Source organism: Lagopus muta, chromosome 6 (assembly GCF_023343835.1).
Source record: "Lagopus muta isolate bLagMut1 chromosome 6, bLagMut1 primary, whole genome shotgun sequence".
Classification (NCBI taxonomy): domain Eukaryota; kingdom Metazoa; phylum Chordata; class Aves; order Galliformes; family Phasianidae; genus Lagopus; species Lagopus muta.
This window is the reverse complement of record NC_064438.1, coordinates 19,663,270-19,683,124: the sequence shown is the minus strand read 5'-3', so window position 1 is coordinate 19,683,124 and position 19,855 is coordinate 19,663,270.

The window sequence follows — 19,855 nt, the reverse complement described above, 5'->3', positions numbered from 1 at the left end:
GTAGCCCTGTGCCATAAGTGTTGATTTCTTTTCACCATATAATCATTGTTGAAATATTCCTTATGTTCAAGCTTCATAAAAATTGCCCTCTTGACAGAAGTCACTTTGGAAGCCACAGAAGACAGAAGCCTAAGAAAGAAGCAGGAAAGTGCCCTTATTGATGATAGTCCCTGAAGAGTAAGATAAAGAGGGTTATATGTTGAACATATACCTTTTTACCACGTTAAAAAAAAAAAAAAAAAAAAAAAAAAAAACATATACCATATGAGATTTCATACAATTCCTCTATTTGCAAATTTTTTTCTCCATATGATCCAATAATTCTGTTTTCCCTTATCAGAACCTAATTAATTGGCTTTGTGGGCTGTAGGGTATTTTATCCTCCAGTCTGATTCTGTCTGGTAGGCTTCCTATCCTTACAACTATTGAAGATCTGTCTTATGGGATCTGATGTACACATCTCAGAGTGTTTTAGATATTACTGATTTCAGGTATTGGTGAATGAGTATATTCACAGAAATGATGGGTGCTTTGACTGGTGTTAATTTGCTTCAGACTGATACTTGTCATCATTATAAATATGTCTGATATATTAAAGTGACTAGTATGCATTTGTTATATTAATCTTAGTTTCAGAAGAGAATGAATTTTGAACACTGTGAATTTCTTGTATGCTGGCAATGAGCAAACATTGTTTATAACTAGTCATCTGAAGAAAATCTTAGCTGCTTACAGTTATTGCTTGCTATTTCATAAAATAGCTACTCAGCAGTTGAAGTTCTTAAAGTTTAATTACCTCCATGAAGCTATGTTATCAATTCTACATCTTTTATGCAGGATTGTAAATATTCATCTTCTTCACCAGAGGCAAGTCAGTTCAATCCTTTTTCTATCAGAGATTCAAACTATTCCAGAAGTTTATTTGGAAGCCAAATAAAACTGAGTAAAATGGAAACCATATATACTACCTGATCTATGCTTTAGCTACTTGTTCCTTTAACTTACCTTCCTACAGTTTCTTCTTCTATTGTGTTTTAGAGATAGTGGAAAATAAAACACCCTTAAGCACTACATTTTTCTCTTTTTCCTGACTCTTTCACCTAATGCAGTTAACAACTGCAGGAGTTTTTACTGTTTAAAAGTAAAGAGATGTATTTCTATGTTCACCAGAAGAAATTAATAGGGCTCATTAGTTAATTCCCTTTGGCAGTTATGATTGTGAATGCCAATTAACTTGACTGAGATAACTCTACAATATTATGGAAGATTAGAATTAGTTTCTGAAGCTGTAGATATCTTAAGCACAAAGAAGTAATAGAAGTAATTTCCAAATTATGTAGGAGATATTGACCTGTTGATTTTTCTTCTTCTTAAAGCTGACATAGAGAAGTATTTCTTAGTTAGCTAACAATTCTTTGTGAAAGATATTAAAAGAACTATGACCAGCCTATCATGAACATCATAAAAGAAGGTATGTGGCAAGGGAGCAAGGAAATTGTCCTAGCAAGAGTTAAATGTATATTTCTCTGGAGAAGTATACAATTTTATGACTTGTGATATCCAAATGGACAATTTACTTAGATTGCTTTTTCTCCTTGTAGATTAACAAATTCCTTGTTGATGAGTGGGGTTGCAACATTCTCCCTAGCATAATTAGTATCTATATACTGCATTCTGTGTATTGCTTTGTTCACTGTTTTTGTATTCTGCTGATTCATATGCCTCTGTGAATTGAGAAGGAGGAATGCATTTAGATTTCTTTCAGTGAAGTCTTCTACTGTCTTTGTGAATACTTTCTTTCTCAAACAGAACTGTGTCTCTTTACAGAATTTATCTATAACTGTCTCTTTATCCTCTACGTATCTTTAAATTGAATATTCTAAGAGTTGCATGCATCCCATGACAATGCAAAACAGTTTAAATAAATTGAAATTATTGTGCTTCTAGGAGTAGTAAAGAACAAACATTTTTGAAGAAAGGTTAAAAAACTCCATGTTGCAGTGCAACCTGGCTTTCAGCAGAAAAAAGAATTAAAACTCTAGAAGATTTTCTTCTTTATAGAATCTTAATATGACAAAGATTAATATTTTTTCTTTTCTAAAAAAGTAGAGAAATTAACAGAGCTTTTCACCGTGAGAACTTAGTATGATCCAAGAGCTTATTTGCTCTCATTCTTTAATTTCTTTACAAATAAGTAATTATGCATTAGTCCTTGTATTTTATTAATCCTTTGCATTTCTAAGAATAACTTCTGTTTGTCAGAAACAGCTAAAGTCAAGCATTCACTAATTCCAGATCCAAAAGAAAGAGGCCTGTGACCAATTAGTGGATCCCTCTTGGACATGTGGAGGATAGTAGAGTCACAAAACGAGATTCCAAGTCTTAATACTCTTATCACTGTCTTCGATCAGTAGTTGTATTCTTCATTTTCAGTTCATGCTATATCATCAACAATAATGCAAAAATTGTAATATATTTTTCTGAATAGCACATCACCTCTTAATTTTACCCAGTTTCTAAAAGGAACTATAGTCACTATTAGCTGACTTCTTCTTGACAGCAAATGCAGTAGGGAAGCAGGGGATAAAAAGACCTGATTTATTATGTTTTCTTTCTGTTTACAATATCATGCATCATTTAGTCCAAAACTGAATAAACCAAAGCCATAAAGTAAAATCATTCTAGATTAATAGTTACAAGATGTGCCATACACTTCTTTTTAGACAATGAGTGCTTTTGGGACCTGAGAATGCCATTCCTCATTGGGTAATTAATATGTGGAACATATCACTAAGAATATTTATGTTAGTAACCACTTACTAAATGTAATTTCAGTTTGTCTTATTTGCATATCTGAGTTGAAAAATATGGGAATCTGCATCTCATTTTGTTGTTTCAAATAGTTACTAAATAGTACTCATTAGTTAGGATAATGCAGCTAGAAACAACAGTACAATTTTGTTCTTATCAAAGCTATTTTATCTGTTAATAAGAATCTTTAGAGAAGCAAGCACTTTCTTCCTTGGAGGAGATTGCTGTTATTAAAATAAATTCAATTTTAAGCTGTTTACTTATGCATTTGTGTAAGATATTTTTGTTAATTCCCTTTGATGCGAAGAGAATATAGTGTTAATTTGCAGGCTGTAAAATAGAATATTCAAATTTAAAACATATTTTTAAACATCACAGCATCATGCATGTGATAGATTGTTAGTGTAGCATTAAGTGATTGTATTAATGCTGTCTTTCATTTACTGTTCAAGACTATTATAAAAGCTCAATAAAACAGCTTTTCTTTTAGAGAGAGGAAAACATCTATACTGGTGTTAACGTACGTATTTAAGATGGTGTTATTAAAGTCCAAGTCACTTTGATGGAGTAACAGCTTCTGGAGAGAACATAAAAGGTTTTAATTTATTACCTTTAATCTGCTTTTTAAATAGAAGTAGTCAGATTGTTGCAAGATCAGTAAGATCTATTTAATTACAAAAGCAGAGGAGCATCAGAGTTTACTTCCTATAATATCTCCTATTTAGAGACTGTAAGCTATACTGTAGATTAGCTTGATGTCTTCTAGAAGTGCTTTTATCATCACTTTGGGGATCTTTGCCTTTGACTGTGAGGGTAACTAATGACCTCTGAACACTCCTTTCAGCCCTCCAGAATCCAATTTTCTAGTAATACATCTGAAAGAATCTCAAGAATGAAACTATGAAGAATTGCTTGCTTTAAAAACACTTGTTACTTTATTTATTAAATGATTGGCTTAGACCTGGAGATATATGTATACAAACGCACGCAATTATGTTTCTTCTTTCCTGTGGATTCTGCCAGTTTTCATTTCAGAGTATTATGTGAGACTAACAAATTTTGTTTCACAAACATTTCCTATCGCATGCTGCTTCTATTGCTTTTGTGTGGGAAGTAGAGGAGAACCAAAACATGTGGAAATTTTTTTATTATTTTTTCTATTCCATTTATGACACTAATTAGACAAAATTATTGTAGAAGTTAATTTAGATAGCAATGGAAACATAACTTCCTTAGAAAGGAAACATAATTAAAAAACGTTCTTTTACAGTCAAAACTAATCTACATTCTCTCCTGTCACCAATGATGCATTTATAAGTTAGTTTCATTATACTGATGCTTAAATTGTTCTTTAGTTAGTTCTTGTTGTAGGCTTTCTTTCTGCTAGTGTCCTTAAACTTTACGTGATGGCAATGCCAACACAGAAAACTGTGACCAAAGAGACCATGCATTACATCTCTTCGATTTGAATACCTTCAAAATGTATGATCTTCCCAATCATGAAATACAGCTTTAAGAATTTGGAAATGCCTTCTGATGGAATTGCTGTGATTTATTAGGCACTCTGAAGAACCTGTTTCAATCTATTATTATTTGGTACCCAATCGTTTTTGATAATTCTATTGTCATTTCCAATTCACCTACACAGGCTCGTGTATGTGCACAAACACAACTAATTACAGCCTTTGCTTTCATGCTGGTGTGCAGAGCACTTCACTTGGCACCTGCTGTTTTGTGCTGCCAGTCACCTGCTCAGTGCTAGGGTGCCTCCTTCTCTGTGTCCTTGGACTTTACTTTTACATACAGATAGACAAATATTGTACCAGTTTATTTAAATGTTTCCTGCTTCATTTGTGTACATTTTTCTTGTCAGAAAATGGTTAACTATCCAATCTAACTACTTGCTGACTTTATTGAATTCTTCTCTTATAACCAAATTACAGCGAAGCCTCAAGGGCAGGTGTCAGACATGAAGAAACAGTAGAATGCAAGATAAAAATGCAAACAATGAAAACATTTTACTTTAACAGTAGTAAAATAATGCTCCAGGCAGATGTAATATGGATGCACTCTTAAAAAGAATGGGCGCTAGAGTGACCAGTTCTTCAAATCAGAATTTTAACATGTCATTGCATAAGTAATGTTTCCTGCTGATGACTGCTTACCCTACTGGCTGCAGGCAACATTCAGCTTGTAGGCAACTGGATACGTGGATTGCTTATGTCATTCTAAATAGGAGGTTTCCTTTCCATCTTGTGAGATATAGTTTACTCCCACTATGAGATCCTTGTTTCTTTCTCAACTCTCTTCAGTATATTGCATTTTGATAGCATAACTGAAGATTTCATTAGCACAAGTCAGACTTTATATTCTGCTTTTTTAAACTGCTCCTACTCCATTTTGGATTGAAACTTAATCCTGATTGCCATGTATGTATGTACATTCATCTGCTTCCTTTACATATACATAGGATTAAAACCAAATAGTTTTGCAACTTTTTGCTATAAAGATTTTAACACTTATCTAATTAAAGCAGTGTTGATGTTTACTTTATTGAATTGATTTATATTTTATTTATATTTACTTGATTGCCTTTTACACACTTCCGTTTGATTACAGAGAAACAGAGCATTTTGTTCTTTATAATTATGAAGTCTAAGAAGAAAAAAAAACAAAAACAACAACAAAAAAAACCACATTTACCTGCTTTTCCATACGGTGTCTATGAAATATGAGCAGTTTATTGTTATGAATTCAAAACTGTAGAAGTATCTAGTAAGATGGGTATGGATTTTTTTCAGAGCAGTTATTTTTCAAAAGTGTATGAAAAAATTGATGTAGTTTTAATTGTCACGACAGGAGTATTGTCACTAGGCATATTTCAGATAACTCTGCAAAAAGGATAGGATACATATTATTCATTGATGTTTTTTAAATGGGGAAAAAAAGTGTTGAATACGCAACTGAAAAACTGGAAGTTTAGGAATAGAAACATTCTGAAATCAGGAGTTTTAAAGTCAAATGACAGACCACACTTTTATCAAAACAGCCTTCCCTTCTATCTGTCCAGGACATGTAATCATAAATCCCCATTTACTATGTCATGCTTTACAATAGCACTGTGGTTTGCTCACAGCAAAATTTCAGCCAGAAACCTACTGTAGTACTCACTCACTGACTACTTTTGTGGAGAGAATCATAATATTGTTTTCTAATCTTGGTACATTTCTATAAATTAACAATATTGGAAGTCTAAAGAAAAAGAAATGCCAGCCTACATCAGGACTTTACAGTAGGCTTATTTCAACTGCAGAAGAACAAGCATTATCCCAGCATTACAAGCTTAAAAAAAAAAAAAAAAAAAAAAAACCAACACATTTAAATACACTTAAATACTGTATTTCAGCATCAAAGAGAAAAAAAATAAAAGGTTTTCAGTTGCATTACAAAATTTTTGATGTATCAGCTGCATAATTTGTCAGTAAGAAGATATAACTTTTAGCAAGCAAATTGTGTTTTCTAGCTAATGGTCTAAGTGTAATGCATAAGATTTGATTGTGAGCAACCAAGATACTTTCTTTTTAATCTAAATTGTATTTCAATTCACTGAAATAATTTATTTCCTCTAAATGGATAGCAAAAACAACAACAGTTACTATGTATCATTAGCAGCAATTCTAGGGAAAAATAAATGGTGTACGTAATGTGATCTTCACTTAATGTTAATATCTTGAAAATTTATGCTCAGTAAGATGATATGCCTGTATGGTAACTGAGATCTATATTTCCCATAGGGTAACTGAGATCTATATTTCCCATAGCCTGAGCTAGCCTGTACCAGGAATGGCTCTGCCAAGAACTCTTAGGTATCAAGTGAGTCTCATGGTGTGTCTGAAGCTGAGAGACAAATGATCATGCCTGAATAAAGGGATTAACCTCTCTAATGAAATCCAAACATAAATAGATAAACCATTAGTAGCTCATGTCCCAAGCAAGCAGTGAATTCCTACATGCTGAATTGATACTTCCATTGATATTTAACACGCATGTGCTGCTGTTGAATAATGGGGATTTTGGATTCAAAGAACCCACAGTTTCTACTTTTGAAAAGGTAGTGAATTTACTGCCTGTGAAAACCACTTACTCTTAATATCTGCTGATTGCTCCTGTGTTTTGTGGGAAAACAATAATTCTTCTTCCTCTCTCTTTCTGAAGGAAATAATACTCTGGTACCTCCGGATTCCTCCATTTAAGAGATGAAGCAAAAATACAGCTGTTGCAAATGAACAAATGTGCCTAATTGCAAAAAAATGAATTGTTAGTGACAGTGGATAATTCTTACAAGTGTTTTTACCGTGTGTAGTTATCACTAATTTAGAGTGTAGTACCACAGAGATGATGCTGGGTAGTAAGGACTGACAGCTGAGGTCCTTGGTGTTCCAGAGGTCAAGGTGAGCAAGTTTTGCAGTTCTTCCATGAAGACAGTCAGAAGAGGAGGAAGTTGTTTGTTTTGTTTTCCCCATCTCTCACTGAAGTGTGGTGTTTTTATATTGCTTGCGCCCCATCCAAATGGATGACTTTATCTACTCCTAGTTCAGCTTATCCTGTGTATGATTTTGCTAGTTGTCCTTGTGCATTCAGCAAGATGTCCTGCTCATTTGCGGTCTCTTTTGCTCTTTGTTCTCTTTATTCTTGATCTTGCAAATTGCTGTTTTGTTGTCTGTGTTTTCCTGTGCTGGCTGAGTGCAGCTATACGAGTTCTTGTTTGCCTTCTTTGGAGGTCACAGTGCTCACATATTTATGCAAAAATGCTTCTGTAGTGTGACTGGACATGAAATCACATTTCAAAATACATTCATTACAATATCTTAGTATGCTTATATTTGTGCTCAAGGCAAGCTAATATTCTTTCTATCTTGATTCATGCAGTTCTCAAGTATAGGCATTGTAGATATCTTTTGCACAGCTGTAAAAATAGGCTGCTATTGGACAGACATTTATTGCTGATAAGGAAAAGTTATTGTGTGGGCATCTGCATTCATGTTATCTGTGAACAGCTGCAGAGCTTCTTTACCAGCTTAGCAGCCACATGTTTTACCCTTAATAAATGATCTGAATAGCAATACAACACAGGAATCAATACTGCAACACTGATCCCTTGTCCTTAATGCTGTTGTGTTTACAGAATAGTAGTTCATGGTGGCTGATGATCCTGAGTAAAGTAATGATGATATGCAAGCAATTGGTGAACAAAATACTTTCTCTTTGTAAGTAGTAGTAACAGGTAGGGGAAAAAAAGAAAAACAAAGCAAAAACAAACAAACTCACAAACAAAAACATGATAAGCTCTGTCTTGCAGATAGAACTTTCATCAGGAATAGAACGTCTAACCTGTTACATCTATAATGTATTTTCTCCCATTTTGGGGCTATATTGACACAAAGCATCTGTGTATCCAGCATATCTAACTTTCTGTTGCCTTTGGTGATGCACTGAGAGATCTGTTTAAAAATAGTCTTTTAAATATGATTCTATTGGATTGATCTCAGATCGACTGGAAATAAGATGGCATTTTTGGCAAGGAGGATTTCTTTGAACAGTATCATCTACAGACTGTTAACTTTTCTGAAATACTCTCCTGATGATGTAGGAATAGAACACAGTTAAATTGAGTTTCATAGTTGCCAGTGAAACACTTGCAGCTCTTCTGGGAGTGTTTTCCTTGGCTCATTTGGCTACATTTTTTCAAGGAAGCTTTACAAATTTTGTGGTTCACATCACAGACAGTGAAATCCGTCTGGATGAGAAAAGAGAGTCCAACTTCCTATCACTAAGACCTATGAGTACCTTATTCTCTGTTTCTGCAGAGTTCCATTGCAAGGTTCAAATACAAAATTAGGTTTATTTGTTCAGTATGAGACCTAACATGCTTGAAAAGTCCCTCTCAGTGGTTTTCAAGTAGATGATAACTTCCATATTCCAGCTGTAAGCAATCTTGAGAGTGCAGTAGATGCTATTTATGTTCCCACAATAACATCACAGATCTCATGGAAATAGTTGAGTTCTGCTAGCTCATCTCAGATGATTTCAGATGCATTTAGAGTATGGAGTGCCCACTAGTGGATAAAAAATAAAGTAAATAAAACTGCCTCAGCTGCCATGACTGGTTACCTAAAAGCCAACTCCGCAGTCACTCCTACAGCCCTTGCTCCAGAACTGTTTTAGAAAATAATTTAGAACTAGCAGACAGAGTTGCATTATGAAAAATCATTTACTGATGGCCTAGAGACAAAAATGTTTATTGACTAAGATGTTTTTCAACCCTTGTTTCTTAGCACACGCAGGTGCATGTTTCTGGGGAATGCAAAATAAAAAAGTGAAGAGCTGATGAAGCAATTATAGGTTTATTAGCCATTTCTGATATTACACATTACTTTAGCTACTCAGAGAAATGATCATTTAGGAAACATGGTGATTAACAGCTGAAGAGTCAAGCTACTGCTTAATATTCATCTGTATTAAATCATTTCCACTCTACTGCATTCAGGATCATTAAAATATAACACCTTCAAAATATATTTCAGATGTATTAGGTAAACCTGGTTTAGAGGGAAGAGAGAACCTTGTTTCCTTTTGCATAGTGTGAACCTAGGGCTGATCAGAAACTTTCAGCTCTTACAGGAGTTGCATAGGGTTAGTCCCTTGGTCAGGATTGTTCTTAGTTTGAGTAGTCCAAGTAATGTAATGTAAACTGTGAGTGCTGAGGGGCTTGAGATGTGTGCAGCTATAATTTTTGTACTTGTAAAGCTATTTTTTTAATAACAAACCCTTTAGAAGGGATAAATATGTATATAAAAAAATAAGTCTTTCATGAGTTTCTATTCTCTTCAATTATTAGAGTATTATTAGAGTATTTAGAGTATTAGTCTACAATTTCCTGGTTGAATTTTTATTTATTTATTTATTTATTTATTTTGCATGACATGATCCAGCTGTTAAGCAGGCCTGTTTTAAGCAAGCTTTTGGTTTGTTCTAAAGCTTGAAAAGAAAAGTAAATTTCTAGCCCATGAGAAAAACAAACCATGAGGACTCTGCCCTGGTGTGTTGTCTCGCTCCAATTTATAGGAGGGAGAGGAGGTTTTTTTATTATCTATATACCCAGTGTGAGATTAAGAAACAACGGTTCAAATGTTGGTCCGACCAGTTTATTACAGATCTTAATTAGGGAAATGGGGAAGGGGTGGATGGACACTATTATGAATTAGGGTAATGGGGAAGGGAAGGAGGGCAATAGAAAAGATAGAAAACAAGAAGCAAGGAGTCTTTATAGAAAGCAAGAGGGAGATAGTCACCACCATGGATCCAGCGTGCTTAGTAGTTCAGTCTTTGATTTTCAGTAGTGGTGGATCATCGGGCATTGTTGTTCTTTTGACGACGATGACGATAACGACCATGGTGATGATGGCCCTTTTTCAATGTTTTCAAAGTGGTCGAGTCAGCTGTCTTTGGAGTGACAGCTCAAATCCAAAGTGGTCGAGTCAGCTCTCCTTTGAGTGAAAGATCAAACTCAAGGTGGTTGAGTCAGTTCTCCTTGCAGTGGCAGCTTCTGGCTCCGGGACCTCAGCAGGAAATTCCTTTGTTCTTATCTTCCTGGCCTTGCCAGAAGATAAGAGGAAGCAGGGAGGCACCAACTTGTATCTTGCCTTCACAGGATACAATGACATCATCCCCCAGCCTCCCATACCAATCTGGAGTGGTTTAGTCACGGGCCAGATCTTCCGCCAGTGAACACTCCCGAGCACTCTCTTCTGCTCTTCTACAGAGCAAGCAGCTCTGGGGGAAGGGGCTTTCAAATGTTCCCAAAGCGATTTCGATTGTCACACAGTTAGCACCCATCAGTTGCCTCCTTGACAAGTCACTCAGAGTCTTATCACAAGAAAAACCTCAGGAAGCAAGCTTTGAGCCAAAAAACAAAGAAGGATTCTCACATGTGTGCACTCTTGTTAGAATGTAGGATGTAGTCTGTAGTTGAACATCCAGCAAAGATATTCCATGAGATTTTCCTATGTGCAGCATCTGTAGTTCCATACGTTCAGGTAAATAATTTTCAACATGCATGAAAATTATCTAACTGCACATTGATTATCATGGGCAAAGTTAGAGAATGTTTGTATTTAATATACTATCAGCAATTTGATTTCTACCATTCTGTTTCAAGTTTATTAGAATCCTTAGCTAAGTTGGAGCTTTTTATTAAATTTAGAGAATGTCACTCAAACAAAAGATGTTTTACCAGTTGTGTGAAAGGTACATAAATGGGAGCATTAGATTTAAAAGAGAAAACATGACAAGAAACTGCTCATCTCCAACCATTTGATATTGTTTGCAGTTTTGAACTAGAATACATATATGTATCACATAAAAATATACTCTTTTATTGCTTTTTCCTCAAGCCACGAAATTTTACATACAACTATACAGAAAATGTTGAATTCTCAGTGAAAATGTCTTAACCTCTCACCAGCACAGATTGGGTATTGTCTAAGTTTTGGTATGTAAGGTGATAGGAATATAGCTAACCTTGAATTTGAGTTCTTTCTGAAGGGTAAAATATTCCTGATAACACTGTTGGCTGAAAGGCTCACAGTGCTGAATTATCTCACCATCCTTTAGATTCTAATAAAGGTCATTTTTTGATAACATATTTCATACAAGTACTGATATTCCAACACAATTAAATATTTCTAGAGCAAATACAGGGGAACAAAGTTTGTAGTGAGCAAGAGGTCATCTATGTCATCCTTTTCTATGGCTATATTAGTATGGCATAAAAGATCTGTAGAGTGCTTTTAAGGAGGATTGGATGTCTGTAATAGGCCTTACGGGGGAAACTGCTTTGGACTAGCTTTACTCTAGTATCAGGGATTGCGTGGATTAATTACTGAAGTGCATCAGATGAGCACTGTATGCACATATTTCAGTATAGTTTCACCCAAAAGAAATAAAACTTGAACGCTCTGGGACAGTTCTGTGAGGCAAGCTGACGCTCTGTGACTGGACACAATCAGTTTTGTTTCAAGACTACACCCTTGATCCTCACTAAAACGCTAATGTACACATTGCACTGTTTTACTTTATTGAAGAAGGTTTAGTTTCAGTTGTCCCTGAATGAAGTATCCAGACAATTTATCTGAACAAAGACTCTGTTTGTTTAGTTTACTAATTGCCACAAACTGAATCAGAGAAATCAGCTCTGTAGGAAGTATAATCTGGGGGACATATTTGTAATTATGACCACAGGATAGAAAGTTCTTGCATTTTAATTTGCTGCTGCAAATTCAACTTAAGCTGGAAGAAGTGTCCTGTAGTAGCAACTAATCTCTCTTTGGGACAGCAGTTAAAAAATAAAAGCAAGCCTTTTCTCATCCATTAGTTCTCCACAAGATAAGGACTATTAATGGGAAATAATGCTTTCAGACCTTGACAACAAGAAAAGGTTAAACAAAAAGGATAAAAGTGATTGAATATGAATGTTCTGTACCATTATCTCCCTAACATGCTCATGAAAATGATAGGACTAAGAGAAACCTATAGAATAAATTTCATATTTTCTAATAGATTGCTTTCCAATGTGTGTTAGTCCTGAAACAAAAACAAACAAAAACAAAAAAAGAAAACTTGTAAATTTTGTATTCAAGGATCATTACTTATCTTTTTCTTTCTTTCTTTCTTTCTTTTTTCTTTTTTTCAGATAATTTGTGTGAAAATAAAACCATTCTGCCTCTATCTGACACAAAGGTAAGACTTTAACTCTTAATTTTTCATCTTTCATGCTTCTTTCTTCTGTGAGTATATGACATAAAAGCATAAAAGTGGGAACAGATTTGTTCTCTGTAAAGCTACTATAAACGTTTTTGAATGGTAATAGGTGCTGAGAAATTAGGAAAAAAGTGCTTTGCACTGACAAGCAGATAGAATGTGAAACAACAGATAGGGATGCATTCAGGCAAACCAGTCTTTTTGCCTAGTCTTTAGCTGGTTAATATAGCACCAGATATTGCTGGTTTACTAATAATGTTTCAGTTGTGGAAAAATCATATAGAACTAAAAAGAAGCGTTCACTCTAATTTGCATTGTTAGTTTCACAGTCTTTATGTCTATCCCAGAAAACTAAGTGATGATCTTTCAAAGTGTTCTACATTTCTGTAACAACTCATCTAACATCTTTACAGGTGTAATGAGCAACCAAGCAATAGTTGCTAACCTAACATTTCTGGGGGTCATACTTGTCTTCAGATAGCAAATAGCAAGCCCTAATTTGGCTTAGTCAGTTATGGCTTCTAGCAGATTACACACACAGTTCCGTTGTTGACATTATTCTACATGTTTGTGTTTTCTTTTGATTGATTTTTCAAATTTCACTCTCAGAGAAGCCATTTCCCATTTGAAATATTTATTTAAAGGTGGAAAATTTATTTTGGAATTGGAATGGTTTCAGAATTTGTATTTGTAGTATGATTAGCTGTGGTTAATTACGTAGAGCATCTTTATTTTTCTCAGTTTATCCCATCATTAAAAGAACTAGTTTTTCCTTGCTCAACTGAAAATTTAAAGAGTCCTTGTTAATATGGGTTGACCTTATAGCATACTGTTGTGGTTGTGGTGACGAACAAGCATCTTTTCTTAAGTATCCATGTTATATTTTACACTAAAAAGTAAGACTCTGAAGCACGTTCTTTCTGATACCTATGAGAGTTAGAAAACTTGACAGATACGCATACACTGTATGTAAATATCGCTCAAACGAGTACATTAGAAGATATTTGGAGTTTAGCACTCATTAAGATATTCAAACATAACTTTAAAATATTTTTTGAAATGCTGTTCCCCATTTTGGATTCAAAACATGAAAACATTGTCACCTTCAACTTGTAAGCACAAGTAATTCTGCTGTTCGGATGTCTACTTTACCCTAAGAGTTTTAAATAGGTAATTGAGGTCATATGTCCTTCTATGTTATAGAGAGCACAGTAATTTACTAACTGATCTCTTAGAGTTGAAGGAATAATGTGGGTGATTGGATGAAGCTCATTCCTAAAACCTAAAGGTTAATGATGTGCTCATCTATTATTTTGTTGTTAATGTCCGTTTCTGGGTATGTGCTAAATAGGACTTCTCAATAAGCACAACAGTAAAGTGTGACAAGTTTGGTTTAATAAATATATAAATTTGTTAGCTATAATGTACAAATATAAACTATATTTACAAATCTTGCTTATTTGCTCAGAGAAATAAGGTGCTTTTGAAAAGGTCAGATTTTATTTTTGTACTGTTAATGATAGAATGCCTGCATTTTGCTGACCTAGAGCTCTGTGTACCTGTGAAATTATTCAAAGAAATTATAAATTTGTCATCAGTTTACCTAATATGAAGTAATGATTTGTCTCCTGTCGCTCCTAAACATTGAGTAATATTTGAGCAATAGCACTGTAAAGTGTTTCAAAGGTGAATCCACTTGGTTTTCAGCAGTGATGAAGGGAGAAGACTCAAGAGTGCAATGCTAGTAGCCATTAATAACAAAACTGTGGATTAGGTGAGATTAGTTCTGTTCAAACTGTTCATCTGATTTATTTTTCCTTATAATTTTTAAGCAACCACAGTAATTATATTAAATAATATAGATTTTTTAATATGTTTTCTAAGGAAAAAATACAGGGCAAATATTCCTGTAAATTGTAGTCAGATACCATCTATCTTGGAAGACCCTACAATAGCTGTGTTTTTAATGGAACAGTATCATCAGTGAAGGTAGCTGATAGCAGAGATGGAAGGATCTTTAGCTGGAGTACTACACTGTGATTTATCACTATCCATTAACTTGCAATAACTCACTGGAAAAAAAAAAAAAAGAAACAGAATAAAGACAGGGGCATGTGTAACTTGATGGCTTTTAATTCTAGGCTTAATTACAAGTAAACCTATCATCAAATACTCTCTTTAGTGCATAAGAGAAATTATAGTGAAGCCTTGTAATGACCTGTTTGGCTGTGTGGAACAGAAACTGCCTAAGGAGTTGCTGCTATATGCTTTAAACTTGCATATTACATGGAGGTTGCATGTAGAAACAAATTTTCAGTTACAAGCTAAAGAGCAGGAGACATAAAGCCATGGTGGAGGGAGAGAGAACTAGTGTAAATTGTCAGTAGGTCCTGTATTCTGTGTGCAATGCACTGCACAATTTAGTTCCTCTTCTCTGTCGTCCTGACATTCTAATGAGGGGTACAACCACAGTTTGAGATTTTGAAACAGAGATAACTACTTCCTCAGCACAGGAACAGGAATTTAAGTAAGAAGCCAATTTTTACAGGAAAATTTGAAGACTGTTTTCTAAAACAAGAACAGTACTCCAGAAGGATCTGAATGTTGCCTTGTTCTTGTTCCAAACACTCCTATAACAAAGACTTCAAATGAGTCAGAGGAAAAAAAAAATTCTACCTGTCAGATTTTTCTCAGAATCTTTAGGATCAGTACAATCTTCAATTTTTTCTTAAACATATTTAACACTGCATGATGAGAATTCTGTATTTTGTTTTTAATATTCTTGTGAGTATGGCTGTAGAAACTTTTCCTAATAGAAACCATCAAAACCGCAAACAAGTTAGATATGCCGTTACTCAAGACTTAGATCTGTGGTACTGATAAGCAGGCAAAAACCCTACCTCGGTACTGTCATTTATCACTAAATATCACAGAAGTAGAAAACAGTCATGTGGTTTGGCTGTAAACAAGAAAAACAATTATTCTGCTCTCGCTGATACGTTCTGGTCATGGACAACAGGATATTCCTTGCCGTATTTCTTGGGGTTGTGTGTGTGGCTGATTCTTTGTGTGGTGCTGACTCGTGAAGTAGTTTGCTGTGTTTTGTCAGAAGTTACAGAACTTTTTTGAAACTTTAATAACATTGTGTCCTTTTTTCAAAAAAATCTGTAGAGAGTGATGAGCCCGAGTGGGATCTGGCCCCTTCTGCTTTCTTGATGTCTTAGAGAATACTAAACATATATTTTATGTATTTTGCATATGCATGAAATTTTGCTTTTATTTCTAAGTATATTTGCATGAAGACAGGATTTATGTTGCCTACTTCATTCACTTTTGCTTCTTTTTCTTCTCTGAAAGTCATAATCTCTGAATGTGAATTCCAGACTTCTCTACTGCTAATTGTGATGAGTAAAACAGGATTATGATCCTAGATGAAGAATAAGCAGCTTGAACAGATGAACAAAATGAAAGTCATATTTGTGTGAAATATAAAGTGTATTTTTCTTTCCATTTGATTTTTTAAAGATATCAGAGAGAATATGATTGTAATCTGAGGGCTCTTCCTGATTTTAATACAAAAGGAATTAAAATATTGATTCTCCTGTCGTAACATTGATAAGGGACAGAAAATATCCAGCACTTGAAAGACGTCTTTTATTGGTTCAGGTCACCAGTTTCTGTACCCATCTAAAGCTTCAGATATGGAGTGAGGGCTGCTCTGAAAGTAATGTCTCCTATTCTATTACATTGGCCCACAACATGAGGGGTGGATGTTGGTGGTAGAGTTGGTAGAGGTTGAACTTACCTGTCAGTATTCTGTTACATTTTATTGCTGTGTGAATGCAACACAGCAATCACAGATGGCAGCCATCAGAGATGGCTGTGGAGGGGAGTCTGACAAAATGGCATCTGACAAGGAAGTGCATATGAGGCAGAGGTGCGGTACTGAATCCCTCTGTGTGGAAAAAGTTGTACCCACTGATATTCATCAACACTTGCTGTTTTTTTATGGAGACCAAACAGTGGATGTGATCACAGTTAGGTGGTGAGTGTGTGTTTCAGCAGTGATGACAGTGGGTCACCTTTGCTGGTGCAGATTTTTTTTAATTGTGGCACACAAGCATTTGTTCATAGCTGGCAAAAATGCATAGCTAATGGTGGCGACTATGTTGAGGAATAGTTATTTTGTAGTTAATAATTTGTGCTCTTTTTACCTATTGTAATTTCCATAGAAATAAATAGGAGGCATTACTTTCAGATCAACCTACATGCATAAGCCAGAGTTGAAGGAAAGGCATTTATTATGTCATGTCTCAAACTGTATTCAATATCTTCAGCCATTTAATCATCCTCCTTCTATATGTATAGAGCACAATCATAGGTCAGAGAAACTTGAACAGAAATGTAAGTTTTTAAAATATCCACCTTCATATCTGCCAATCCTTTATGAAGTCTGGATTGTTTCCTCATTCTGTGAGGAAATGTTACATGCCAGAGTTCTGTTTTATTTAGTAAAGCCAGGAAAATTTTTCTTTTCATCACATACATTAAATAACTGCTGTTGTACAGAGAAAATGAAGCAAAATTGGGATGAATATTTTCAGAAACATATTGGAGTACAGAGTTAATATGCAAATTACTTGAGTATAAGAATACCAGAACTGCCTCTTTCTGTCAAAATTGTCAAAACATAACTATGAGATACTTGTCCAAGCAGTTACTTCAGCCTTATATAAAAGCAGGGTATATACTGGTTAAAAAATGGAGGCAACACATGTATTCTAACACTCCTCCAGGGAACTGCAGTTGGTATCCCTAGAAATATCTACTTTATTCCACATTTTAGTGAAGTATAGTATAATTTTTGCATTTCATTTCCTAGTATTGCTCAAGTCAAGAGCTTGGACACTTGGTTATAGTCGACTTCATCCAAAAAGCAGAGGATTTTCAAGTTAGCAGCCAAGTATTGCTAAATACTGCTAAGAGGAGGTAAGAGGAAAGAGAAAGTATTTGCTGCAAGCAGTAACTGTCAGTAGCTTAGACTTCCTCCCTTTCTGCTCCTTCTCCCTTTCCTGTAAATGTACAATATTGTCTTTTTCAAATACATGAAGCTCAAGGGCTCTCTCTCTGTCTGAGCAGAAGGTCAGAAATGCTTGTCTGGAATGTCTCTTTTCAGTGGCAATTAACTGTCTTCCACGTACAGAGTACAATATAAAAAAAAAAAAAAAGAAGGCAGAACAGGATGAAATATAAAATATACAATGCAGAACTTGGAGTGATCTGACAAGCATGACAGCAAATTGGTGTAAGTTATAGTGTTTTGCATTAGCTTGTAGGCTCTGAGCTGGATTCACCCCTTGCCAGTGATGAGTCTGGCAAAGGGACTAAAGAATTAGGCACAGTGGCTGCTTTTGGCTTTCAACAGAATATTTCAGCAGTAAGAAATGCATGAAGCGTGAAAAATGACCAAACAGGACAAGAACTAAGAATCTGCCTGGCATGCCCTCTATGCAGAAACATTCTGAGTGGCAGTGAGCCAGTTCTGTTGTCCATTCTCAGTAAAGACTGTGAGATTTTTTAGTAGATTCAGTTTGGATCATCCTTGGAAAACCCAGGTTTACTCTCAGTTTTGAATTATAGTTTTTGTTATTTCTATCACCATTTTATGTAGAAAAAAATAATTAATTGAAACTGGTTAATGAAGCAATTGTAGCAGGAGATGTAGCTTTTTATTTTTGTATTGTCCACCTAATCTGTCCTCATCATATACTCTAGTCTTTTGTTCCTGAGCACTTCAGGGTGCTCTTTAAGTGCATTCTGGGCACTTAATTATGTCAGTTAGTAAGGCTAGCAGCTCCTGATACGCCACAGTTACCCAGCAGTACATATCTTGCCTATGAACATGGATTGTGCAACACAAGTTGTCAGCTTTTAAGTATCATTAGAAAGAACTTGACATAATTTGCAAATGTTTACAAGCCATTGTATATTAACTCCTTGGAACAAGACCCAGAATTCTGTTTGCATATTTAAAATCCCTAAAGAATGCAGCTTTTGTCCAACAATATGGTTTTCAGGGCTGCTGAAAAACAAATAGCAAATACTAGAAAAACATGAGAAATGCACATAAAGTTCTCACAAATTCTTCATTTTCACCAGTTTCACTGCTGGGAAAGTGCTAGGCACCTAGCCTTTCCCAAACCTAGGCAAGATGTTCTTTTTGCTCAAATTCCAGCATGTGTTTATTTTTCCCCATCATTTTGCACCAGTGCTTTAAGCAGATGGAAATGACTCCAACAAAAAGCCAGGTGCGTGCACTGGCAGCTTCCCTGCTAAAAGGGATTTGTCAGATGTTTCTTCCACCTGTGAATTGACTGCCCCATCTCAGCCAGCTCCTGTGAATGCAATTATTATGCTCTATTTCAAAAAGCCGAAACAAATTCAAGTTAATTCTGTCAAAAAAAATTGGCTACCATTAGTATTTCTCCCATTTATTAACAATGAAATAAGTTATTTGACTACTAGATTGATTTTGAATTTGAGCACATATCCCGATCTAATTTCTTTAATGTTATTTCAGATGTAGACCAGAGTAATTTCAATCAGTGTCCATTCTACACTCTTTAAGTGATAAACAGATATTTATGTTTGCATCTTTAACTCTGTTTCTAAACAGTAAAATCTCATCATTCTCCAAGAAGAGATGAGTCATATTGAGGCAGTAATAGGAGACTCTGCATGCATGGCTTCACATGGAGCTCTGCTACCTGGAGGGAAGGCTGTAGATACTGAGCAATTGTGGCCTCCATGGATTTCAAGATCCTTAGGCTTGAAGATACCCCCTTCCCTTACAAAAAACAAACTCATTTTCTCAATAAGAAAAACTGAAGGAAGATCTATTCTTTTTCCTGACTTTTCTAGCCTGACGTGAACAAGCTCATTAAGCAGCATAAAAAGTTTCAAAATGAAATAAATTTCTATCCTAAAATAATAATAAAAAATCAGGGTGAAATGTGGATCAGATTCCACATTAATGAAGTGAAGCACAAAACTTCACATGTAGGTTACTACAATGCAAAGATCATTATATTAGCTCTTTGATCAGCTCTTTGTGCTTATCAAAAGCACTTGGTTTGAAGCAGCAATCTTCACACTTATGTACTGCCAGATAGATTTGTGGAAGTTACAAACTGAGAGCAGAAAAAAAAAAAAACAGCAGCCCAGC